This window comes from Melanotaenia boesemani, chromosome 5, assembly GCF_017639745.1.
Source record: "Melanotaenia boesemani isolate fMelBoe1 chromosome 5, fMelBoe1.pri, whole genome shotgun sequence".
Classification (NCBI taxonomy): domain Eukaryota; kingdom Metazoa; phylum Chordata; class Actinopteri; order Atheriniformes; family Melanotaeniidae; genus Melanotaenia; species Melanotaenia boesemani.
The window spans coordinates 2,475,315-2,503,227 of record NC_055686.1 but is presented as its reverse complement, the minus strand read 5'-3'; the positions used below and the strand labels follow the sequence as shown (position 1 = coordinate 2,503,227).

The 27,913-nt window shown below is 38.6% G+C and overlaps 2 protein-coding genes and 1 long non-coding RNA gene across 4 annotated transcripts in view; 1 reads left to right on the top strand and 2 right to left on the bottom strand.

Annotated features, from left to right (window-relative positions):
- Positions 1-27,913, bottom strand: part of LOC121640417 — a 1,195,287-nt gene that overhangs the window by 168,301 nt on the left and 999,073 nt on the right. The window lies entirely within an intron of this gene.
- Positions 1-27,913, bottom strand: part of LOC121640516 (coxsackievirus and adenovirus receptor homolog) — a 187,897-nt gene that overhangs the window by 134,884 nt on the left and 25,100 nt on the right. The gene's annotated exons all lie outside the window — the stretch shown is intronic.
- On the top strand, positions 22,263-23,730 carry LOC121640590. 2 transcript variants are annotated; one of them, XR_006010526.1, is made up of 3 exons: positions 22,263-22,333; positions 23,414-23,500; positions 23,635-23,730. It is a non-coding gene; the product is annotated as an uncharacterized LOC121640590 (long non-coding RNA). The 2 variants fall into 2 exon arrangements; XR_006010525.1 differs by lacking the exon at positions 22,263-22,333 and adding an exon at positions 23,202-23,324.

Below are 27,913 nucleotides of genomic sequence, written 5' to 3'. Positions count from 1 at the left end.
TGAATGTAATGTTACTAGAATCCACGCACTATCTACTAGGTGACTTGGGTGAATTTAATATGGCAACTAACACTGCACACATGATACGCACAGCATTATGCATCGCAAAGAAAACTATCCTTGTGAACTGGAAAAACAAAAATAATCTGTGTATTCAGCAGTTTAGGAATCTCTTAGCAGACCACATCAGTAATGAGACAATGTCTGCCTCCTCAAAGAACTATTTAGCTGAATCTCCTTCCCTCTGGTCCCCTGTGCTTAGTTCCATCTCTTAGTGTAGGTGGAGGACTGTGACCTCGTTGCTATGGGGGTTTGGGAAATGGCCGGGAGTGACTGGTGGTTGCGGGTTCTTTGTGGTTGCCCGTGGTGCGGGACTGAGCTGCTCTGCGGTGAGGGTGGCTCTGGGTCTGGCCCCATCAGGGGCTGTGGGGGCCAGCAGTTGGAGTCACCTCGTAGCGGGGGGTGAGTCCACTGGTGGTGCCTGGGTTGGTGGGCATCGGTCCTGGGCCGGGTGGCCGGGCTATTCCGGGGCGGGATGGGCGGGGGTTCTGGGCTCTGGTACCTGGGTGGTCCACCCTCCCTCCGGGGTGGTGGGGTCTGTATGTGCCGGGGGTCTAGGCCTGCCCGGATGTGCTGCCGTGGTGTCGGTTGGTGCATGCCCTGGTGTCTGGTCGCCGCCCTGGCGGGGCTGGCGGCTGCTGATCTTGGCCTACTGGGACCTGTGCCCTGAGACCATGGGGGTTCATTCCTGTTCCTATTCAAGTTCATTCCTGTTATTACCATCTGGCCTTGTACCTGTGAGTAGTAAGCATGTCTGCTTAAGCTCCATTTTGTTACCACACATTTTGAGATAAGAGCAGTCAACATAGCTTTTTACATTTGGACACTTAATTTCAAGCAAACCAAACTGACAAGGCTCTGAAGGGTCAAAAGTTAATCCATCTGGAGATGCCCCCACCCAAGAAGCATCAGGGTGGATAACAAATCCACAGGGGTAGTGGTTGACCCTCTTCATCTGGCAATACTCCCAGATGGCATCTGCCTCCATTTAGAGCCTCCTCTTCATAGTCTGGCAGGTCCCCTGCAGTATCTGGTCTGCCAGACTGTCTTCATGGTCCTCTCTGACCTGACAGATCTCTCTGAACCGTGAGACAGTCAGTCTAGGCCTCCTTAACTGACGTCATTCACCACATGAACTTTGTGTTCTGGTAGCACCCTCTAACTTGTGTGCTCCTTCTCCATTCATTTTCTACTTGCAGGATCGTTGCCCTCCTCTTCCAGCCAAGCGACAGTCGACATTTGTGCACGTGAAATGTTGAGAGCGTTCATGCAGACGTGCACACGGGGGCTTGCAACGCGACACCAAAAAATAGAAAAATGTTCAATTTTTGTGAGTCACGACTAAATAATCCAGAGACACAGAGAGATAAACGTTATAAACAAACAGAACTTTTTCTCAGTTAACACAGTGAACAAGTAGGGATTTAAGAAACTCATCAACACGTTGGACAAACGGCATTGCTGCCATCTCGTCTCCATGTTAGTGGGGAGTCTCCTGCCCTGTATGATGGGGGTGGTGAGGATGTTGTGAAGGACGTGGCTACAGTCCAACGTTTCACCACCACTACAGACCCGTGGTTAAGCCGCTCCATAGAGACGTATATAAATGTTATACTACATTTTATTGACGCGGATTTCAACATGTAAACGAAATGTCTCCAGATCCCCCCCCCCCCCCCCCCCCCCCCCCCCCCGCACACTCTCTCTCTTTCTGTAATCGTGGTAAATAATTGAGATCTCAATTTCAGCTAAAGTGATCGTGATTATCATCTTGAGACTTTTTTCCAAAAAAAGCGACTTGCAACAAATCCAGCGAGTTTTTCTGGTTATTGGAGACTTTTGGAGACGGAGGTGAATGAAGGTAGTTTATCTTCCCAGTGAGGAGCGGTGCTGTGCAGACCCTCTCATACGAGGTTTGGTCTTCTTGCAGCAGCAGCAGCTGCATTCAGACGACGTTCACCTCTGTTTCATGACCAGGCTGGAAATTAAACTAAAAGCTGCTGCTGGAGGATCCTGCTGGTTTACCGTCACAGTAACGTCTGTTAATGAAGAGTGTGGAGGAAGGTATTTAAAAATTTAAAAGTGGTGTGACATGTGAATGACTCCTTATTAAAAAACAAAATACACTTAAAATAAAGAAAATATTGACAGAATTTTTATTTATTTATTTTGCTGCTCTAATCATTTTAGTTTTTTTTTTCTTTCAACTCTTGTCTTTCCCTCTACATCCCTCTTTATAACAGCATCCGTTACAACTACATGTACCAGGCTGATGATGCTAATTAGCGACTTCTAGGACAGCCAATAGCTGCTGTTCTTACTGAGGAGTGGGAACAGCAGCTGGAGGAGCATCAGTCCCTGAAGCTGTTTATTACCAGGAACTACATGGACCAGTCGTACCAGGTCCTGTGGGGGATGATGGGACAAAGTTAACATTCTGCTTCGACTACAAAATGAAAATAAAATTAAATCTGATTTGATTTGAGGAAGAGGAACAACATTTCCTGCATTGATGATGAGACTGTAATCTACAGGACGCACATGGAAAAATTACATAAACCTGCTGCTGCTGGAAAACCCAGAACCTGCAGCGTTTCTCCGTCTCTGACTGCTTCTACACAGATCTGTCCGTTAACTCAGCACAGCCTCCACCCCGTCGACTGCAGTCACGTGAGCCCGAGACCTCACACCCTTAAAAATAAAGGTTCAAGTTAGAACCAAAGGTGGTTCTTCACAGTGATGCCATAGGGGAACCTTTTTAGGTTCTGCAAGGAACCTATTAAGTATTGGTTCTTCAGAGAACCATTTATTATTAGGTTCTTTAAAGAACCTAATAAGGGTCTTTAAAGAGCCTTAAAATGAGAACCTTTTAGGGTTCCACAAACAACCATCTATCGAGGGGTTCTCTGAAAAACCTATTCAGCTGGGTTCTTTAGAAAACCAATACAGGTTCTTAATCATTTCCTTAGTGGTGGTTCCATTAAGAACTCATGACAGGTTCTTTCTTAGTTTTGCTATTTTGAAGACCAGAAATGGTTCATTTGAAACCTGCCGACTTAAACCAAAAGGAAAATTTAGGACCCGTTTGCATTACATACACACATTACTGACCCATATCTGTCAAAGCTGTTTTTATTCACACCCAGACCACCTTTTAGATGTTATGAAACCATCCTGCAATAGATATGCTGATAAAAAAGACAAATATGGTTCCATGCAATACATGAATTTTATATTTTTCTTGAAAAATGTTTTCCCCAAAATAAAACACTACAGTTTGATACTGAAATTTGATATGTGACTCAAAACCTGTCGTCATAACTGAATAGCAACAATAAAAAAACTTTTAAACTGTAATACAGTTGCTGAAAACAGGTAAAAGTAGCAAATGGCATATCAATATGTATAAAATTGACATCCTGGCAGGTTGATTTACGTAGTTAAACATACAAGAAAACATCTGGCAAATCACATCGACAGAGTAGCTTTAGAGTTGAACATATAAAACGTTTGCAATTCTCATCAACAATAAAAAAAAATTAAAACCATCACTAACACAACCAGGCCTGTTCTTTTACAGTGAGTTATAAAACCTTTGTACAGCAATAGGAGCAGAACGCTTCATTTCACAAACGAAGGTTTCCATAAAGGAAACAGTCTTTCTCAGGTTTTTGGGATACTCAACTTGGAAGATGTGATAAAGTGAAAAGGCAACAGCCAGGGCAAGGGATATGTCCACACTGCCATCATCAAGGAGTATCTCTGTGTCATCCATCTTTACAGTGATGGCACTGCTCTGCAGTGGGTTTCCATTTTTGCAGTTTGTCAGGACAATTGTTGGTGTCGGAAACACTGGTTCCTGTAAAATAATAATATTTTTTTTAAAAAAGCCCTGAGACTCCTTTGTTAGATAAAAAGAAGTTAAGATGAAGTTGAACATATTTCCATTTAGAGACATTTAATATAATAAAAAGAAAAAAAGAAAAGTTAAAGGCTAACAAACTAGGAAAGTTTCTGTAATAATAATTACATCCCCCACAAACACACACACACACACCCCACCCACCTTGATATTCCAGCCACACGCCCCAGGAACCAGGGCACCATCGACCCCCCCATTCCCCACCCTACTCCAACCTCCACCCCATATAACCCCTCACTTACAATTTCACCCTTTTACTTATTTGGAATACAAACAGCTGGAATTGAAATAATACAAAATAATCACAGAGTGTAGGACAAAGCACTTTACCTTATCAATGACAAATAGCTGCTGTGGGTCCTCTTTGAACACTGAAGGTAGGAAGAGTACTGCAGTGTTGACAATCTGACCTTAAAAAATGCACATGAATTGTAAAGAAAAGTAAAAGGGTCTCAAATAACACATGCAATTTAGCATGGTAAAATAAAATAAAAAAATGTATAATTAAATGGTAAAGTTGTTTAAAAGGAACAATATACCTCTTCTTTCCTCCTCTGTGTCTGAGGCATCAAGCACAACCAAACACTTGTCCTTGAGAGCACTTTTAGGAGCCTTGTCAAGGATATTTTTTGACATCTTGGCAAGGTTAACAACTACTTGTTTGTCCACATCCACTTCGCTCACAAGCTTCATTTCCTCTAGAATATATAACACACACAGTATGAAAAAGAAATGGTACACATAATTTGAGAAGTAGGGGAGGTTTATTCAGTGCAGGACCAAAAAGTTAAAATGATTAACATTATAGTCTGTCTTCAGCAGCCATCATGATATCACTCTTAATTTTACTTAGTCAGAAAATACTATAAAATGACCTCGGCTGTAACAGCAACTCACTGTGTATGTTGTTGTATAGAAACATTAGTGTCAGACTATTTGTGACCATTATCTATTTTAAATGTAACTATCAAAGATGATGTGTTTCACATCTGAAAGTCTGGTTTTCGTTTTGGTTCATATGAGATCACTTCATGGTAAAGACAATAATGGAGGAAAGAAAATGTAATTTAAGGTTAAAGTCAGAGGGCTGAATAAATAATGTTTTTCCAGTAACTTCACTCATTATGTTGCTCATACACAGCATACACCTATGGCCTAAATCTAAGGATAAATTCATCAGTACAGCTGTATCCAGAGGTTTGATGCCTTTTTGCATGTTTTTATACTTAAAAATTCCTCTTTGCTGTGAAGTTAAAGAAATACTAACATACAAAATATTCTGAAATGGTAAAATGTAATTAATATCTTTGTTGCTGCAAGTGTTAAGGGACCAAAAAGATTTTATTCATTATATATTTTTTTTAATTAATCAGCCGATTAATCTGTTATCTTAATCTGTTATTTTTTCCCTCAATGTTTGTCAGGCCCTAGTATTTTTTGTCTTTTATTGACAGTACTCTGAGAAATGGAGCAAAGGAGTTCTACTACCACAGTTTACTCAAATGCCAAATGGGCCTACATTCCATTCAAAAAGCTTCATTCTTTCAAAACTTGTGTTCCATGAGGATGGGTATGGCCCAAAATTAAGCTTGTAATAAAAGTGCTTTGACCTTACCAAGAGTGGATGGCGTAGACATGGAAACTCCTCAAGGACTGCAGCTGTGGAATGCTCCTGAATAAAGTTAGCCCTGTATTTTTGTGTCTTAACCATTCCATTAATTATGAGGTTGTAGTTGGGCCTCTGTTTTAGAGCTTCTACTTTCATTGCTTCTTTATGGTGTTGAATGCTGTGCTCATCTTCTCCATCATGCATCTCCAAGGTCTAAATCATTAGCAAAAAAAGAAAAAAAATTTAAATATAACTATAATAATAATATAACATTAGGTTTATCTGAATATGCCCCAATCCCATTTAGGCTTTTAAAATATTTTAACCAGGATATGATCAAAACCTCGTAAATCATCTGAACTAATGACTTACAACCAAGGCCGCTTTACGCAGGGGCAAGAGGGGGCAGTGCCCCCTCAAACAAACATTCTGCCCCCTCAATCAAATTGCGCCGAATGGGCAAATCTCTCCAAACGCTCTCTCCCCTCTGTACTGAACGCTGTGTGTCGGAGCTTCACAGGATCCATTGTACTGTCTTCAACAAGTCCTTCCCACCACCACAGAAAACAACCAATCAGTGTTTAGTATGCAAATGAGTTGACATACAGCCTGATCTTGCGGTGTCATATTTCTCCCCCTCGTAGAGAGAGCGGCTGCTGAGCTCCAGCGGTAAAACTTATAGAGTAAAGCTCTGTTAAATGTGTTGTAGCGATACTGAATAAATACTTATAATAACAACGTATTTATTGCATCTATTCTGTCAACTGGGGTTTGTTTCTGTTCTATTTAAACGTGTCTACGCCTGTTAGTAGGAGCAGTGATCAATCACGCACGGGCCATAGATGTGACTGCCTCCTCGGTACTAGACTGAGGGAAAACGAGCTGCGCATATGAGACCCCTCAAGCTCCGCCCAGCCTTTAGTTCAGCATGCTAGTTTGAAGAAAAAAATAACAGAAAGTTTCACATCTACATTCCCGCTGCTTTCAGCAGTTCAGCTCAGAGCTTCATGTATGCCTTGGTTGGTTCTTAAAATTTTGATGAAGGATCATTTAGTTTTTACTCATTTTCATTTATTATTATCATTATTTCCCCCTGAAGGTTCACTGCCTTATTTGGTAGGGGGTTTAATTTTTTTGCTCTGTTATTGTTGTGCTTGATAGTTATGATTCTTTAATCATTATGGTCTATATACAGACAGAAACAAACACACAGATAGTTGAGTTTATTGTTATTAGTTTCAAATTTATTCAAAATGCTTAGACATCTAATGGCTGTCCAATAGGGCAATTGTTATTTTGTTGGTTGTTAAAGCTTTGATAATGGATCATTCTTTTCTTTTTTCTTACTTCATTTTGTTATTGATATTTTCTGTTCCCCCCCTGAGGGATTGCCACCTTATTGTGGTCAGGGGGTTTGCGTGCCTCAGTGACTCTAAGAGCTATACCAGCAGGAGCTTTGGTTTCAGGTGGGACACCCAAGCTGGACAGGTCTTAGAGTAGAGGCCTGACAAAGTGCAATCCATTTCTTTGAAGTTGGACTCCACTAACAGCACAGTTCCGTTAAGAAACACTTAAAAACAACAACAAGAAAATGCTGAATGTATGTACTCATAATGCCCCCTTCAAATTTATGCCTGCCCCCTCATAGTATGCATTCCTAGAACCGGCCCTGCTTACAACCCTGACTTTTTTCACTGAAGACTCACTGCCCTCTGACCTGCTCTTGGTTTCCTTCCACCATTTGGTAATGAGAATTTCTTCCTCATTTTTGCAACTTCACTGTTGATGATCAGGGGAATTCTTTCCTTTTTAAATTTGTTGCGCAGTGACTCCAACAGAGCATCCTGACCAAATACAGTAACAGCTGATCACAACAACTAAAATAAACTGTCACAAGTCAAATTTGATACTAAAGTCTGTGATGATCAAAAGACTGGCATTAGGGACAAAGTAGAAATGACAAAAGCAGCACTTCCTACACATTGTATAATGCATAGTAATGGAGACAGAAAACTTACATATCCTGATCCACATTTCTCACGCAAAAATGGATACTGCTGAGAAGCATTCGCATCAAATCCACATACTGGATGTGTGTTGGATACCTGCAAGCAGTTTAGAAAAAAGAATATTAAAGAGACACTTTCTGGGGTGTTCAGTAGTCATGCTAGCTGGTGTTACACCACTCAAGCTACGTGCACCTCTGACTTCTCCAAGAGCTGAAATACACTGTACGATTTTCTCAATCATGTGTCCACAGGTCCACTTCAAACTCCACGAATAGATCACAAGGTTTAAAAGTTCACAGTGCACGATTCATGTTCTCACACTGTTATGACGCTTGGAAGCCCACTGCTTGGAAATGACTTGACCGCTCACTCTGTACATCCATACACGACACGTCGGAACCCTTCTGACCGGGACTATAAAGTCATAAGAACCCCAAAAGTGTGGGCCCTCATCATTTGTTAAAATGCACACAAAGAATAAATCCGCTGCCTTGGATATTTGTGCCTGTTCTGTGTGGAGACCTCCAAAAAACAAAACAACAACCACAAAAAAAATGCGACGCATGGACTAGATGTTGGCTGGGTAGACGTGGGTAATATGGGTCTGTCCATTCTGCAGCAAGAACTGGAGGAAAGTCATAGTTAAAAACAGAACTTGGCTAGTGTAGTTCAGTGTTTTTCAGTTTCAGTTATAGGCTTCTTTTCCTCTTCAACCATGCGTGCATAGTTGAAGTGAAGAGCAAAAACTAACTCCGAAAGTTTGAGGCCAGTCGGCACCCTACTGTGTAAGACCCTCACAAGGGGCACCAGTATTTTAACCCTAAGAGCCCAACATGACATATTTGTTATAATACAGTTTCTGAGATGTTTTGCTTCCATTTATGGGTACAAAAATTGCAAAAAAATCCTGTTGAACACAATCTGATACTTGTCCTTCTGTCCCAGAACCCAGAAGCAGAAAAACTACATTATAATATTTTTAATATATCACATGGTAATAAATACTCACATGGTCTGAAGACTCAGTGTATCATAGAGGGCCTGTACTAGTGCATTTTTTGCTTTGTTTCAGCCGGTGAGACTTCAGGTCAGGGTCCTTGTTGTTTAAAGAATTGATAAGGAACTGTAGGAACCGAAGTTGAAAAGATCCTGTGGTGGGTTTTGCAGGTACATCTGGTTCGTCATGAGGAAGAAATTATTCTCTTTTCTGTTGACATACGAACCAAGTTTAAAAAAAAGGTTTAATCAGTTACCCATCAGTAAAATATTTTACTACCACATTAAAGTGATACCCTGTAACTTTTAACCCAAACATCAGCCTAATGTAAGTATAATGGATGATTTCTGGGGTCAGTATTAGTGCTTGACGAGTGTTTGTGCTCCGAGGGGGCTGCCCTCTTCAAAAACCAGACATCGTAACTTTGCAGGACCTTTTTAAACACCCACCTAAACATGCTATGGCTGAGCTGTGTATGTTTATTGCTTATATAGCAGATATGGACACACACTTGGAAAATTAAATGTCAATGCATGAATTTTAACTTACTCTTTCAGGGTACTCAGGATGGCCATGAAGCGCACTTGATCCTTTAGTTTGGAAATATCGTTCACTACATGCGTTCGATAATCCCAGCAGTGTTGCACCATCAATTTCATTCTCTAGGAAAAATTGACAACAGACAAAAACAAAGACAAGAACAAAAAGGTAAAAGACAGACAGAAAAGAGAACGGCTAGAAGAACAGACATCAGATGAAAACATAGGCTTATTGCAGAACTAGTTTTCTGGAGGCAGAATTACTGGTCAACACTGGTGATATTCTCCATACCATTAAAACTTTGAAGTAAAACAACATTTTGCCAAGTTTCAACAAAAATTGTGCCATCTTATGACAATATTTAGTAATACAGGTGTTATCAATAAAAAAAGCACTGGTGTGAAAATAAATGTTGTAAGAATAAAACGCAAAAGCACAGTCCCTGCAGTGAATCATCTATGTGATGCACCAATCTGTCAATTTACCTTCAACCTTGTGATTTGAACGGATGATGTAAAAGGGAAATATAGTCTTTGCCTGAGCAGCGGTAACAGTCAAGGGGATGGAAGTCAGTTCATCTCCAGGCTTAAGAATGACTGTATCATCAGTTTCTTCCACATGAAAAGCATGAAGATGGCGTAGAAAATGCAACGGTTGCAAAACATTTTTGCCAGCTAGAAACCAGTTCGACCCGGGGGGGGGGGAAAATGCAGTATCTTAAGACCTGCACAAACACTGGTATTTGTTCACCCTCCAACAAGTCAATGATGAAAAAGTCCCCAATGCAATATCTTGTAGTGTCCACTGTCACTGTTTTTGTCATCCAAAGTTCATCCTCCTCCGTTAGTACCATTTGCAGATTCCTGAAGTTGGTCAACACAGAGTCTGGCAATTCTTCTGGACTGATTTTGGTCGTTTCATGAGGTATAGTGTCTGTTTGAAACTGAGTTGATGTGTTCCACTCCCAGCACTGTCTGAGTTGATGTCTTTTGGCCAGTGAATAACACACATTTTTGAAATTATTCATAACCGGGGCCACTTTTTTGAAGTACAAATGTTTTGACTCATACCTCAAGCACCAATTGGACCGTGGAGGTCCAAATTCCAGTATGAGACGAGGATAGTGCAACAGATAATGCACCTTTGGAGTAAGAGCTTCAGGATACAGGTCTTTAAAATTAGCAATTAATTGTGCAACTAGACAACCTAAATAACTAACCCAGCTTTTAGCAAATGTTGGAGCTAGGAGAAATTCAGTTGTCTCACGCAGGAGCAGATACAACTGCCAGTCCTTGTTAGTAGAGGGAACCTCCGATTAGAAAAGATATCAAGCGAAACAGTGTCCACTTCTCAACGGCTTTGCCAATTACATGGCCATTGGCAGGAAGTTTTTCTGAAATAGGCGGTGGCCTGTTCCTGATATCATTTTGTCCAAAGCTAAAATCCTTCAGGCGATTATTAAGTTCAGTAACAGTCACAACTTTGCCCTTATGCAGTGCCTTGATCACCAGTTTAAGTGTAAGTGGTATAACCCCCTCTAAAATATCATGCATAACATCAGGAGGAAATGCCTTGGTGACTTCAAAATGTAGGAAGTACATTTAAAGCACATGGTCCATTTACCCCATACACTGTAGTAGTGCTAGGATCATTTTCAATAGATTTCAAATGATATTCATGAACTTCAGGTGTACGCAGAACGCATTCCTCCTCATGTGTCTTTACAGCAATGTCCCTGTAATGACATAAGCAATATCTACACACTCTACCACTGCTGAAACTGCAGGAAAATCCTGCAAGGGCATGAGCTGACAAGTTATCAGCACATACGGTTGCAATAGTCCCTTTAACAAAATATTCTTGATCCTTATAACAAACTCTCACACCTTCAGTTTGTAATTTCAAAACATCACTTAAAAGTGGTTCTAAAACTTTTGCTACATACTGTTTTAAAATACTATGTTTTACAAGAATTACAAGGTGTATGTTTTTCAAAGCTGATCTAAATTTGGGTTTTAGATTTCCCAAAGAAAAATAAAAAGCTGAGACTCTATGCAAAGTTCTCTTAGATCCCAAAGGGTTCAATATCTCAAATTCATCATTGTATAACTGAAGAGTTAAACATGGGTGCCCACAATTAAAGAACAGAGATTCCTGAAAAATAGTTCCATCAATGAAGTTGGTTACAGCATCAGACTCTTTTTGAGGACAGTCAAAAATTTGTTCCTGAGATGCACTGTCCCTCAGAACTAGGTTTAACACATCAAGTAATGGAATATATTGGAAAGTGTGTTTTCCGTGAGAATCACACCCAAGTGTATACTCTTTAGGCTCGATTAATGACAGTGTTTCAAGACAAAACTTGTCAAGCTTGTACACACTACTTACTGCACTGAAGCAGTGTTCAACCAAAAATGGCTCTTTGAGCAAAGCTAATTGTGGATTATTAATATCTATGTTTACATTCTCTAAACAAGCGGCAAGAAGAGCCTGATAGGTTTGATGAAAATGACTAAACAGTAACTCCAACTCATTGATCACAGCTGACTGTACTGCTCTCTGAACAACATGCTTTTCTTGCAACTTCAGATAGAATAATGCCAACTGTTTTTGAATAGAGTCTGTGAGATGGTTAACAATATCACCAACTGTTGATGTCGAACCCTCTACAGTAGAGTCTGGCTTTGTTTCATCAGACAACTGACTCGATTCTTGTTGAAAGGATGAATCACAGTTCACATCATTGTTATGATGCCGGCGAATGTGATTTTTTAAAGACTTGACTCTTGAATACTGTCGTGGACAGCCATCAAGACCTCATATTACTGAAAAATCCCTCTCATTTTCATGGTAAAGCTGTAGATGTTTCAGCCACTTTGTGCGTGTTGGGGTCTTAACAGGACATCTCTGGCACTGGAATACCTCCGTCATTCATATCCACAGCTCACCAATGAAAGTTGTTGTGAAGTCTTCCAATCCATTGACCTTCAGCCATGAGCAGACATTGTCAACTGACCACAAATTTGTCATCCCTGGAGGAGATAGAGATAGACACTATTACTGCACAGCTAATCAGTGTTGAAGTGGTTGTGTAACATTATACAGTTGTAAAGTGTTCATTTTGATAGACAAATGACCACTGCAGGTAAACATTTACATTATTATACAATTTTACACTTTTTAAATATTCTGTGCTTTTCTTCTACATTATAAGATGATTTATCAAATAAATCAGCAAATACAATGCATGTTGACAATAGTTTCTATGTCTTGAGGGGAAAAAACAACATATGAAGAAGCCAAGTCCAAAAAGTTTAAGTCGAAGTCTGTGTTCGCGCCCCTGGCACCAGCTTTACTTTGATAGGGAGGGAGGTGGCGCAGAGACAACTTTTGGAGCATTTAACTGCTTTACTAACTAGCTTACATTACTAATGCAGCTTTTCATTACACTACAAAACAGTACAATATACAAATCGGCGAGTTTCAGTTACTCACATTAACGAATAGTGCTAGCTAACGCGGCTAACGTAACAAGCTAAAGTGGCTAAGCCAACGGCAGCTTAGCGGTAGAGAAACACGCTGTTTTAAAAGTAAAATGAGTCGTTTCTGTGCTTAATTTACGGTTAACTTAATATAGTATTTCATAACAAAATATTTTTAACCATATTTTACAGAACTTGCCGTGACGGTCGATCTCCAACTTTGTGTCAGGGAGGGAAGGTACAAGAAACAACGGTGACACAACAAAATGGTGACGTTCGTGAGGACTTTTTCCCTCCTGAACTTTATTGAAACATTGTACAAACAAAACAGAACAAAGGCACAGTCTTTTCTTCATTGCTTCAATCTCTGAATCCTTTCTGTCTACTTCTCTCTGATGTTTCCGAACTATTACTCCAGAAGTTTTAAATGATTTCCTTTGCAATATCGGTCAGATATGTTTACTAAGTTGTTAGTAAATGTTAGACTTACGGTGCACAGATGACATTTGTGCAGAGCCGAGTCTCTTACGGATCCGTGACCGAATCTCCCATAGGCTGCAGGACCAAAAGCTACTGTTGGTAGTTCGAGCTCGTCTGCTCGAGGTAGCGTCGACCATATGACACAGAAGTTTCAGGAATTGTTCTGATACACAGCTGTTGATTCAGCATTCCAAACGTCACGTGACCACATCAGTCGCGACCTCGTTGTGTTGTCAATGCACGCAGGTGCTCCCGGGGATTTTGATGGGACTGAAGTTATTAAGAAGTAAATGTTTTTAAATGGATTCAGTCGCATTGTAAACCGAAAGTTTTGAGAGGAGATTTTGTTTGCAACTATTCAGCATTTAGGATTGAAAAAAAAGCCTCATCATTGAATGGTCTTAACTGATGGGTTTCAAGCATTTGCGCAAGACGCCGTTGCCATGGTAACAGGCTCGAAGTACGAGAACAGAGGGGGCGTGTCTTCGACATCACAGGTAGATATTTACTTTTTCTTTATATTTTTACTTTTAAATAGCTTTGCAAAAAGTAGACTTTAAAGTTAAATCATATGAATTTCATTGAGAAGCGTCGGAGGAAACGTCTCCGTCTGCAGCTGCAGAGGAACAAGACAACCTGTGGAACCAGCAGAGATGATTTCTTATAACTACCAGCATAGATTTTTTATGCTTTTAAATCTGGTTAATTGTAATTTAATGCTTGTGTTTCTTTCAGGCTCAACCTGCAGGAGGGTTAGAGGGCCAGAAGAGGAGCAAACTGAAGCCAAACGTCATTGAAAATATATTTAAAATAAATAAAAAAACTTTACAACTTGCACATGCATTTGTCTCAAATTAATACAACTGTATAAATACAGTTACACAGTCACTGTCCCAGTTGCATAAACACCCGTGTTCTACTAGCTCTTCCCTTACTTACTCTAACTTACCTAAAAGCTTTAAGTTTGACAACTTCAACACTTTCCAGAGGAGAGATATATCCTGATTTTGAGCAACAGATGGCTGTATTATGTGCATATCTTGTAATGTTACTTGTTTAAGATTTGTTTTTAGCCCATTTGTTTTGTTCAGTTAATATTTCAGCTAATTAACACTAATTGTAAAATAGTATTTACCTGTCTGTGTACCTGTATACACTGAAGGTTTTTAATATGTCCTCACAACCCTCGAGGTAGACCCTAATAATTTGTTCAAATTCAGTTTTGAGTCATTAAAAATCAAGTTGCCAAACGTTATTCACATTATTTATAATTACATTACTAAACTCCTCTATCTAAAAAATGTAATTGCAAAATATAACCCTCTACAATAAAAAAAAGGACCCTGAATTGAACAGAGCCACAAGTTAGTCTGTACAGAGTAGGCATGTGGTCATAAGGCCATATTTTAAACATAAAAAGGTTCTTCAAAGCACTAAAAGCGTGCAGAATTATTTTTTTCTTAAATTCAGTTCCCCAAAGAACCTTAAACAGTGAGAAAAGGTTCTTTAACATAAAAAGGTTCCCCAGGGCACTCAAAGTGCTTCAGAGCACTTATGAAGAACCATTTTTTTTAGAGTGTGGGAGTAGAGAATGGAGAACACCAGCGCAAGGAGATGAGGTATCCTTTCCGATCATATAAGATCCAATAGATAAAAGTGTCAGGCGGTCGTAAACTGTAGCAGCAAAAACATTAGTGGAACTAAGCAAAAACAGTAGAGCAAACAACAGCAGTAACGCCGCTTTGCTAGACAGAAAACTGCCGGTAGCGGCAAAGCCAAACACAGGCACCATCATACCAGAAGCTACCAGAGCAAATCCTAATTAAAAAACTAAATACACTTAAACATTTTAACTAAAAATGAAAGAAAATAGTGACAGAATTATAATGTTATTTCCTTTATTTATTTATTTAGCTGTTCTAAACATTGTTAGGTTGTCTTTTCATCCATTCTTGTCTTTCCCTCTACATCCCTCTTTATAGCAGCATCCGTTACAACTATATGTACCAGGCTGATGATGCTAATTAGCGACTTCTAGTTCAGCCAATAGCAGCTGTTCTTACTGAGGAGTAGGAACAGCGTCTGGAGGAGCATCAGATCCTGAAGCTGTTTATTACCAGGAACTACATGGACCAGTCGTACCAGGTCCTGTGGGGGATGATGGGACAAAGTTACGTTCTGATTTGACAAGTTCTATGTCTACTTGTTTTGTATTAGTGCGACTAGTAAGATTTTTTTTTGTCAACTGCAGGATGAAAAAATATGGATTATAAACACTGTAATTTCTGAATTTATTGTTCAAATATTTATCACCAATACATTGAAAATGAGAGGAAATGTGAAGTTTTGCTATGCAAGGTGATTTCAGTGTGCGACCCTAAATTTTCTGCTTGCGCTCCTAAAGATTTAAGTTAGGGACCCTGTGGTCCTCCTAAAAAAAGTTAGTCTGGAGAGTCTGTGTTTTCAAATCACAGCTTAAAACTCATCTTTTCTCTTTGACTTTTAACACTGGTTGAGATGTTGGTTTATGTAATTTTCTTTTAAAACTTTTTTGTTAAAATATATAGACAGTTTCATTGGCTGATCATTTGTTTTTAAACTTTTTAGTCATGGTGGTTAGCTGGGGTCAGGATTTCCCAGCCGTCCCTGAAGGCATCCGCCCTCCAGCTGTACTCTGATTGCTGATGCGCTCCGACTGCGCTGTGCTCTTTATATACGTGTGTGTGACAACCTTTCCCTGCCAGATCGTCCCGGTTTTACGCTGCATGTTTCCAGCCCTGACCTGTTTTTGACCTGAATATCCTGATTCTGCCTGTCCCCTGTCTGGTAACTCTGTTTGTCTGTTGTTTGGATTCTGCTGGTACTCTGACCCTTGGACTGTTTGTTGGATATTGGACTTGGATTTGGATGACAAAACCTGTCTCTCTCCCTTCTGGAACATCTGGAGGATTTACCTGGATCTTTCCATAGGATTTATCCAGTGTGGAAATCTCAGCTCTTGTCAGTATCAGACCCAACTAACTCTGTTTTGGTTCAGCAGTCTCCACAGCCCCAGCGGAGCCCCACTGCAGCCATCTCGGTTCCTGAAAACCTCCCGGCTGGCTTCCATTCCCTCTGCTGGTATGTGAGCTATTATCTTACACATTCCTGCCTGATCACGCTTAATCTCACATTGGTTCTCTTACCCTCTCAGACTAGCAGACTGTGAGACCAGACTGGGCTCCCCTGGATATACTCATCTTTACAATGAAAACCTTTTTATCACCCAATCATCAGTTCTGACAATTATTGTGGTCCAGTTTGCTGAACACTGACACTTTTTACTGTTCTGTTTTATTTTGGTGTGAAGCACTTTGGTCAACTGTTTTGTTTAAGAGTGCTTTATAAATAAAGTGGAGTTGGAAGTTCAACTTGATTTTCAACCAGAATTTAGTGTTATGCCAGCTGGTGGTGGCTTATAGTTCTTGCAATCGTACATAAGAGCCGTGAATTTAAATGGAAAAAGTCAAGCTTTTTAGCTTTTTTCATTGTTGACATGGCAAATGCCTGATGGTTGGTTATTATGCTCCTCAGACAGGTCCATGATAGGTTATGTGTAAATGAGTAATAAAGACACCATGGAGGGGTGTAACGCTTTATGTATCCCTATTCAGTGCAGCTTAGCCTCTGGTTAGCGGACATTATGGCTAGCGACAATCTGAAGGAGAAACCAGAGCTTTAAGATCCTAATCTGTTGTTAAAATCCCATGTTTGTGAGAACTTCTACTTCCCAGGGAATCATGTATGATTTGTTCCTGGTAGCGGACGCTATGCAGAGATATTTGGGCCCATGAAAAAGAAACATGAAGTGGGCCTCTCTCTCTGGAAAATTTGAAACTGTAAAACATAACATTAGCTATTTTAATGATATTTTGACCATTATACATATATCTGGTGAAAAGCAAAACATGACAGTGAGGCACCTTGGTAGGAGAAGCACTAAAAATACAATGAAGTTAATTTAGATTCAATTATTTGCTGCAAGATGGATACTTCATATTTAGGCAAGGCAGTTTATTTGTACAGCACATTTCATGTACAGGACAAGTGCTTTGCATATAAACATTAAAAACATTTACAGATATGTTAGAAATAGTAAAGTAAAGCAAAGACATAGCAAGAATCATGATAAAATCATAAATTACATTAAAATGATATAAAGCAAGATAAATTTAAAAGGTCAACACTGCAGGTTTCATGTATAGATGACTGCATGAGAAAAATGTTTTTAACCTGGATTTAAAAATGTCTACATTGGTGAAAGTTTAATCTCCACTGGCAGTTTGTTCACTTGTTTGCAGCATAACAGCTAAATGCTGCTTCTCCATGTTTAGTCTGGACTCTGGTCTGGACTCTGGTCTGGACTAGTTGACCAGTGTCTTTGGATCTAAGAGCTCTGCTAGGTTTATATCTCTGAACATATCACAGATGTATTCTGGGCCTAAACCATTCTGGGATTTGTAAACAAGCAGAAGGGTTTTAAAATCTATTCTGTGACTGACTGGAAGCCAGTGTAAAGATTTAAAAACTGGTGTGATGTGTTCAGATCTCTTAGTCCTGGTTAAAACTCTAGCAGCAGCGTTCTGGATGAGCTGCAGATTGTTTAATGCTCTTTTTAGGAAGTCCTGTTAAAAGACCATTACAGTAATCCAGCCTACTGGAGATGAATGCATGGATGAGTTTCTCCTGGTCTTTCCTGGGAGACTAGACTTTTAATTCTGTTGATGTTTCTGAGCTGGTAAAAGCTTCTAAGTGAAGCTTTGATGTGGCTGCTGAAAGTCAAATCTGAGTCTATCAACACTCCCAGGTTACGAACTTGGTTGGTAATTTTAAAAAGCCAGAGTCTCCAGGTGTTTGCCAATGCTGACCCTCTCTCTTTGCTACCAAACAGAATAATCTCAGTTTTATCTTCATTTAATTGTAGGAAATTCTCCTTCATCCAGGTGTTTATTTGCTCCAGACACTGAAACACTAAGTCTATTGGACTGCAGTCATCTGTTGACAGAGACACATAAAGTTGTGTATCATCTGCATAACTTTGATAATTAATGCTATAGTTCTGTAATATTTGACCCAGAGGGAGCATATACAAGTTGAACAGAAGAGGTCCAAGGACTGACCCCTGGGGGACTCCACAAGTCATGGCCACTACGCTCAGATTCATAGCTGCCCGATCGTAATAAAATAACTCCGGCCTTCTAAATAGGACCTGAACCAGTTAAAGACAAATTTAAAAGCCCATTCTCTTTTTAAAACTTAAACAATTAATTATCTCAAGGTCAATTACTTAAAATACAAAAACTTAAATACAAAATAACCTCTTTCATGAAAATGAAATGCATTTATAATCTGTGGAGAAACAATCCAACCTCAGGTAAAACACCATCAAAAACAAAATGGCCCGCTCGTTTTTTATGATTTACTAGATTGTGAGCGTTATTATTGAACATTATCACTGAACAAGAGGCAACAAAAATTAATAAATAAACAAATAATAAATAAAATCAGAAGCAAATGGTAAAATAAATGAGGTAGGTTCATAAACAAAAATAAGCAGGACCTCACATGGTTTATTGTATTATACGAACTAAATGTAAAACGGTCACAAGCAAACCACTGTGGAGATTAAAAGGCAAACACCGGCTGGGAGTGTCTTTAAATTAAATAACCACATTTTAAAAGGTAGAACTTTGTGTAATAAGATATCAAGGAGTGGTAAAAGGTGCACTATTGCTGAGTCATGCTTTTGCAATCTCATTCACCATCACTGACCTTGCTCAGCCATTTTTACCAAGAGCCCAACGTGGAGCTTTTTCCCTGGAAAATCACTTATCAAGTCCTGTATGGAAGTAAATCTTAAATGCTTAAAATTTTTAATTGCTTATTTTCACCCCTATGCTTTTAGTGTTTTAAAATTCAGGAATCAACATTTGAAGATAAAAATTCAAATGGAAAAAAAAAATCGGATTCCCCTAATTCAAAAGGCCAAATTCAGTTGTTTATTTTTACTACAATTTTTTCAGTGTTTGAAATGTCGAGTCAAAATTCGAAGATAAAAAAATTCAAAGAAAAAAAAATTCAGACTGCCAAATTCAATAGGCCAAATTCGGTGGTTAAAATTCGCTGTCAGAAAATCAGTTTTAACACGCGGGCACTGGGATAACTAGTCAATCCAGATAACATCGAACCGGCATTCAGCCAATCATTTCACGCTCCATCAGTCACCTGACACGGACACTTTGGTCAGCGGTTGACTTGGCTCAAGCAGCCAAAGATGGCAACACATCTGGGCGATACTTCCTCGGTGAGTATTTAACTTTTAAACGTCATGATGTGTCGGTTTTGGTAGATTAAAAATATAGCCAATACCTAACACAGTTCTCTTTAACATAGCGTAATAGCTGGTAACTTTTAAATATGTGGCGTTCAGCCATCAAAACTTTGTTAGCTAGTTTTGCTAGCAAAGCTAACGTCATGCGACCAATCATGGACAGACATTTTCTATCTCCTTATAGTACACGATTTACGAAATGAATAACACCTACACATTTATTTTAATCTTATATTTATTTTTAAAATTCTGTATTTTGTTGTTTTGATGTGTATTTTGGATAGGAGGTTAATCAGGCTGATATTGTACAGTCAGCCCGGCGCTTACTGCACTTACTAACATCGGCTGAAAGACAGCGGGGCACAGCTAATAGTGATGTCACTAATCACACTACAGGGTTAAGTATTAATCTGAAGTCTAAGTTAATTACTTATTCTGAATTAAAGGCCAAGCCATATGTGACTAATTAATATGCTTGTATTCTGTACAGAACAGAGGCAGAACAGCCACAATGACAGTTCAGTCAATCGTTCTGCAAGACCATCTCTTCAGATGGAAATGACAAGGTGAGTTTTAAAATTATATATATATATATATATATATATTTATATATATATGTCCAAAAAAAATATTGGGATATCAGTTGTAGGCCATATTGCTCAGCCCTGCGAGGAACAGAACATCATTCACTTCAGGGGTTTCACTTTAGGGTAATGTGAAATTTGTTTACTATATTAATTTTTTCACTTACATCTTCTCTACCCACATAGTCCAATTTAGGGTTGTGAGGGAGTGGGGCATCTTCTCTTATCAGGTGACTGGTTACATCCTGTTCTCCAAACCCATTGCAGAACAACACAGGGCAAATTAGACAATTAATCACTCACATTCATTGTCACTCCAAGGGTCAGTTTTGAACCACCAGTTAATGTAACATGCATTTTTTGGGATGATGGGAGGAAGTCGTAGTACAAGGAGAGAACATTCAAACTGCACACTTAATAATCCCAGCAGAGGTGAAAATCAGGAAGTTTTCTGCTGAGTGGTGGTAGTACTAACCACAATCGCATTATTGTACAACTCAATAGTTTTGTGTTCTAAATTATTATTACATATAAAGTACCAGTAAAAAGTCTGGACACTATACTCTTTCACATTGGATGAGTAGATGTGTCCAGGCATTTGACTGATTCAGAGTGTTTTCTGTAAGTTTTCTTTGCTCATCTGCATCATGTCAGTTTTAAATAGACTTCTCATAATAGTGTTGTTTTTAAATAGTAATATAAAAAATATCTGGGTTATGTAATATACATCTTTCCACTTTCATTTTCAACAGATCCTTTCCAGGTATGTTTTCCAACGGCAGAGGAAAGCGACGCTTTCCTGCAGCAAATTCAGTCCCCGCAAAGAAAATCAAACCGTTGGAAGTGGCCTTTTATTTGCTGCCAAAGCAGTGTGAGAAAACTCCAAAAGAGGAGGAGCAGATAGTCCACATGCAGGCAGGGTTGGGCCGTAGGACTGCTCATCTAGATGAAAGTACAACACATGAAGAGGTAATAACATACGTATAGTTATAGTTTTGTTTTTTTTTTGTTTCTTTCTATGTTCAATTTGAAATTCATTCATTTATTTACTTGTTTACAGCTATGTGATGCTCTCAAGGTTTTGTTTCCAAACTGGGGACCGTTACAGGTGGTTGGCTGCTGTATAAGTCTGGAGGTGGTAACTATAAAGTTTCAGTTTGCTCTCAGTGATGTATATTGATGAATTTTAGAAACTTTTGAAAATATTTATTGTTAATTTGTAATATTATACTTATCAGATTTGTAATTATACTTGAAGTATAATGACGGCTAGTTAGCTCTGTTCATAGAGCATTAGTCTCCAAGGGTTCGAACCCCATAGTGGACAAATAATAACACCTTCCAGTTGGGTCCTTAGGCAAGACCCTTAACACTACTGCCTAACCACTGTAAGTCGCTTTGGATAAAAGTGTCAGCTAAATGACTGTAATGTAATCAGTTATATCTGTTATGCCCTTAAGACTGATGTATATGACACCTTGTTTTGTACAGAAGTCATACTAAAAGTAAAGTTGCTTTCATTTAGTTAAAAGTACTAAGGTATACCTAATCGATTATTACATTTTTGTAACCTAATCTTCCCCTGCAATGTCTTCTACAGGTGGATGGGGGAGCCGGAAACTCTCTTTAGTGGCTCCTGATGATGCCGGCTACACTGGGAGGATCTTAAAATGTGCAAACAAGGGTGGGAGTAAAACTCTGTTCATAGCCCCAATCCAAGAAGAGCTCAGTACAGATCCTCTACAAGTAACGAATGAAGCATTCAGTAAACATGCCAAATGCCACTTGTCATAATTGTAGCAGTTTCCTCTTCAACTGCTCACAGAACACATCAAGTCTTGTACTGTCATTGATGGCTGTGACAATAACCTCGCAAGTGTGGATTTCAATAAACCAGTGATGAAAGAATGTAAGTATTGTCTGTAAGCGTTTGTAAGCCACATTATATTAAATCTAGAAGCTGTTGCTTGAAAGAACACTTCTTTCTTTTAACCTTTTTATTCCTCTACAGCATTGCAACAATGTCCTGTCTGCACAAAATGTTTTCCACTGACTTAATTGAGGTTCATGCTTCCTCATGTGGAGAAGGGTATTCATTACTCTTTTTACTTTTGAACATTTTTCACTCATTGTTAAGACTACAGTATGTATCTGAAGAGTAACACAAAGTATTGATGTGAGTATTGCAGGAAATGAGGGAATGCATGAAGGTACTGTCAGTGAGGAGGAGCAAGCAGCAAATGCCAGGACCATCTGGAGCTTCTCCAGCAGTCAGTGATGGTAGGTGAAGCTTAGGATTAGCAGTTGTGGAAGGTAGGGAAATATAGTCTCATATCTTACTGTTGACCTGTACCAGTGGTTGCCAAACATTTCACACCACATACTGTCTAAGAAAATATTCTCTTTCCAGGTTAACACAATGGTAATTGAAATGACAAGACAGTTACTATAAGGCAGGGGTATCCGGCTCCAACTTTTATTCTACATGTTCTTATTTACTGTGTATGTGTGGGCCAATACCTTATAATAGGTTGTCCAAATTTGGTCCTTGAGAGCTGCCGTCCTGCTGGTTTTTAGATATTTTCCTGCTCCAGCACACCTGGTTTCAAATAAATGAGCTGTTTGTGGCAGAACTTCATAGGGTGTTGATCCATTTAATTTGCAGCAGGTGTGTTGAAGGAGGGGAAAAAATGGAGAACCTGCAGGACCCCTGCGATAGCTATCAGCCCACACATAGTCAACAACAACACGTAGAATAAAAACTGTGAGCCAACAATATCTTTGGCAGGCTTTCAGGTTACTACAAATGACACATTTAACTGATTAACAGCACTTAGTTGAACGATCAAAGCATTTTCTGTATATTGCTACAGACAACATTTGTACCACCAGCAATATTTACATCCAAGTATGAGAACCATGGCTCTATAGAATATATTGTTGTACATATACATTGTGTGAAGTAATTTAATTTGCCAGTAATGTTTATACACGTTTAAAGTAAGGCTTGATGGTTGATGTGATTTAAATCAACCACCGCTTCCTGTAATCCAACCAATTTTTGTTTTTAAAGGCTGGCTAACTATCAGTGACCCTATTAAGGCTATATCTACCTGCACAGCTTATTTTCTCCATATTCATGAAATGGAAAGTCCATTACTTCTAAGCATGGACATGAGAAAGAGTCCTGCTGAACAGGATCTGGCACTTATTTCTTTCTACAAGGGGCCTAATGTGGAATGGGCACGTCCCCTGAATTGCAGACTTGAAGGTAGATTTAATTAGTTTATAGCCACTAGACTACAGGACTACATATATTAATGATATTTAAATTTGTCAAACCTTAATATTGAATTATAGGGGATACTGCTATTGGAGAGGGAGTCACTCGCTTTTTCATTTCAACATGTATGGAAAAGCTGAAGTCTGGGTTTTGTATCAGTTTTGGTAGGTACAGTACATTATGTCCCCTTCCCCAATTACTGAAACATTATTCAGTTTAATGTGCAGCCAAAAGTTTGAATAGTACTGTATATAACATCTCACATGTCTAAAAAAAATTTTGTTAATGTCTTGAACAGGAAACTCCAATGTTACACGGCTTTTTGAAGGAGAGCCTGGCCATTTAGTTCCCTCAGCCTCTCACTTTCTTGTGGAGAGTGATATGTTCCTTGTGGGCAGGCAGAATGGTTGGCCACTCCTTCTTCATGGAGGACCTTGCTTGTCTGGACTCAGCCCTGCTGTTCTTCATGTCCTGCTTGGTGGGAGCCCCTGAAACTGTAACAGTTACACTAGAGGACTGCCCAGACCTGGACATTAGAGAGACAATCAAGCTTGTATGTTATTTTGAACTTCATTTCTTGCATAATATTTTTATGCTCTTTGAGGCATCCTCTTATTTTATAGCTACTCACTGGACTACATTTTTTTTGTATTTTTACATGTGCAGCACAAAATCTGACATTGCTTTTCGTTTTTAGCTTGAAACGGGAAGCAAACTCTCTGATGCTGAAAGAACGAGTGTCCAGGACTTGGCTTATGCCTGGGACCTCCCTTCCCTGACTGAGAATAATCGAAAAATGGCTTTTTGAGAAGCTATTGATCCACGCTGTGAGTGAAAGATTTTTGTTAGCTAAATAATGAAATTTAATTATAAGAGATGTCTTGGTATATTGTCTTCTCTTTTGGTTTGAACACTAAACTATTGGACTTTTTGTAACTCTTCTGCAAGAGGTAAATGAAAATGTGTCGACATAAAACTAAGCACATAACTACATATAAACTTATTCTTTTGGGACCTTCAGTTTATAGACACCTTCATTCCCTGTTAAGTAAACATAATACATTTGTTTAAAATATAAGTTTTACTGGTTAGTATTCTAGTATTTGCAGAATGTAGTACATATGTTATACTTTTTCTCTTTTTTTTTACCTTACCCTTTATTTATAGGTCATTTGGGCGTGTCACAAGACAGGTTAAGCAGCTGAGACGAGGTCTTAAAGAAACCCCCATTGTGGACAGTGCTTACCAAGCGACCTGACACGGTAGGCTTGCTTTTCCACGTGAGGGAATAGGCAGCATTTGTCCTGAGGTACTTCTTTTTTTAAAACCTCAAGATGTTTTGTTTTTTTTCCATTCCAACATTTCCAGAGTAAAGGTTGTGGTTGACAAGGAACTATGGAGGCAGAAGTGATAAAAAAAAAGTATGCTTATGTTAAAATTTCTAACCATCTTTTATCACAATTCAGGTATTTCTTCAACGCATCACTTCGCCAGCAGAGGAGGATGATGAAGATGATGATTGGTCAGGTGAAACCAAATGCCGCATCTCAGGGTATCTTCGAGAGTTCATTACAAATGGTAAGTTTACTATTTATGTGCCAAAGTGCTATTGAAATTGTATTTATCTGGCAAATATCTATATAAATCTTGCTAGTGGGTAGAATAGCTTAACATGATTACTTGAATTCAATAAGTGGTATTACAATGAATAAAGTACATGCTTGGCAAAACTAGCCTTAAACCTCTGTGTTACAGCTATTGTTTTTTTTTGGTTTTTTTTTTTTTGACTAGTAAATTGAAATGTAATGCTATTGTTTTGGTGTTGTCCATTTACTCTGCATTATTGTTCCTTACAGGAACAACAACAGATCTGATGAACCTGGTCAAATTCTGGACCGGATGGGCGATTCTTCCAACAACTCTTTGTGTGGAGATAGTCAAAGGTAGATATCCTACAGCCTCCACCTGCTACGAGACCTTGCGAATTCCTGGACACTACAAGGATTACATGTCTTTTAAGAGTGATATCCTTGCCTGTATCAGCACTTGCAGTACAGGATTGGTCTTGTGTGAGCTCAAAATTTTTTTCGTTCTCTGTTTTCCCAAAAAGATTGTTGGCATTAAGAATTCTGGAGTAGCATATTGTTAACTATGGTGTTATTTGTTAAACAGTTCTTTCAAGTAGATTGAGTTTAAAATGTTCTATGACGTGAACTACAACTTTAAAAGTAGCATTCATATTTAAAAAGCCAAGTAAAACTAGTTCATAACCCTTACTTTGTCTAATGTAAAACTGAATAAGAATGCATGTTTAACATACTGTTTTACAATGTTTGCTTACAGTATGCAATAAGAAAATACAAACTGGAGTTAAGTGAATCTCACTGAACTATAGTGTCAAAAAATGTGGGAAATTACTTTTGAATGTTAAATCCTGAACTTCAACTTCTAAAAAATGTGTGCAAAATGTTTTATTTGATTTGATTTATCTTTTCTGAAATAAACCACAGATACAGAAGTATGTTAATGAACTGCTTTTATTTTGTCAGTATTGTCATAGTTTAACTGCAATAGTAAAAATGCATATTCTAAACAAAGTTTGACCACATTAGCTTTCACATGAAAGTCTTGTAGGCTGAATAAATTTAAACCAGTGACAGAATAATTACTGCAAAATGTGTTAAGAGTGACATTTCAAGGGTGTAAAACTATTTCCAGGTTACAAAACAAAATTTTAAAAGCCATCACTTAATCACATTGTTGCTAACTTTTCCCTATTTACCTGGAATTACACTACTCAACAGTTGGGATATTCAACTTTCAGGTTGAATTTACAGAAAATATATATAAATAAAGTTTATGCTGTACTGATGTTTATGCTTGTAGAACGTTTAAGCAGGATTGCATGATAATGCCTACATCTCAAACTATTTACTGAAACAAAATCTTAACAGTGGTAGGTATTCCACAACATAACTAGTCATAAGTTTTTTGTGTGGTCTTGTGTCTGATATCTAAATGTGAAGAGGACTGTTTAGATACAATATATTTCAGACACTGATTTTTTTTTAGGTTAATCATCTTGCTAGAGAACAATCTAGAATTAATACACTGAACAGTTGTACATGTGCTTTTAGAAAGTTTAGAAATGGTAAAATTAAGTTTATCTGTAAAGGTTGTCTGGGAAAAAAAGGCAAATTTTATTAACTTTTTGAATAGTGTTTTTATATAAACATTTAATATTGATATTCTAGTTTCATTCACTTGTTTGTGACTTCAAAGTCTTCTTTGGAACCATTTTTTAAACAGTGCAAGTTTCCTCACTGCCTTCTTAAGAAGAGACTGGCAAGTATCTTTTCCCAAACATCTTAGTGTAAGACAAAAAAAAAGTCTTTCAGATTCTCAAATGAGACTTTTTCACTCAGGAAAAACACTGTTGACAAAACTGAACAGCCGCCATGTAAATGTCACAGCCAAAAGACTGGGATGCAGCTCTTGGATTAACTGCACCTTTTAAGGCTGCCGTTTGTTCTTCTGTCAGTGGGCAGTCCATGTTAGGAACAATGATGTCTGAATGGTCCTGATGAGAAAGTCCACTCTCTTCCCACTCAATATGTGGAATCTCCATACCCTAGAAATATATATATGAACAACAAAAGAAATTAAAGAACAAAGAAACCAACATCACCTATTCTACAGTATATATTTGCATATACCTCCATGTCATCTGGTCCAGGAATTGGATAATGTGTACGACCCAGCACCCACAGCTGGTTAGGGGTCATGTTGCTTTCTGTTCTTCCACTGCAGAACGTATCCAGGTCATCCTGCAGACGCGGCAAGAACACATAGTGGCAGCAGAAGAGGTGTTCAACATTTGAAATGCTGAGGAAGTCTTCTTCCTCAAGGTAGTGGAGAACATCATAGTAGATGCTTGTTACAGCAACCCACAGGTCTCTCCACAGCCGCTCAATCCTGAGGTATTGTAAAATTAACAATTCATTAAATGGTAAACGTATGCCTTTGAATACCATTTTTTGTATGTACTTGCAGGAATTATGTTTTTAATTAAAACTTTTAATATACAAAGTGCATCATTTCACCTCACAAAACAGTTGACATACTAGCAGGATAACAAGAATTAATACACAGCCTGGCCGAGTTCCCCAAGCTCAGATTATTCAGGGTGGGTAGAGTATAAAACATTTTTACATATGGATTGGCCACTGAAGAGTTAAAATTTTAAACTCATAGAATCTTTTAGTTGGGCTGTAGACAATGTTATGTATGAATGTGTGCTATAATCAAATTCAAATGATGATGTAATTTACCCAAGCAATGCAGTTTTCCTGTTAGTGTTCTCACAAACCACCACTGTCAAGTATCAATTCTACCAAACAAACCGTTGGTTATGAACGCTCTTTCCAGAAATAAAGCTGCTTCGTCCAGTGCCACGGACTGTAAACATGAGTCGTGCAACCTGTACGTTTTCCACCCCGTGATCACCACATACCCTAAAATAAACACATTCAAAGATTATATATGTTATATGAGATGATGGATTAAAAAAAATAAAT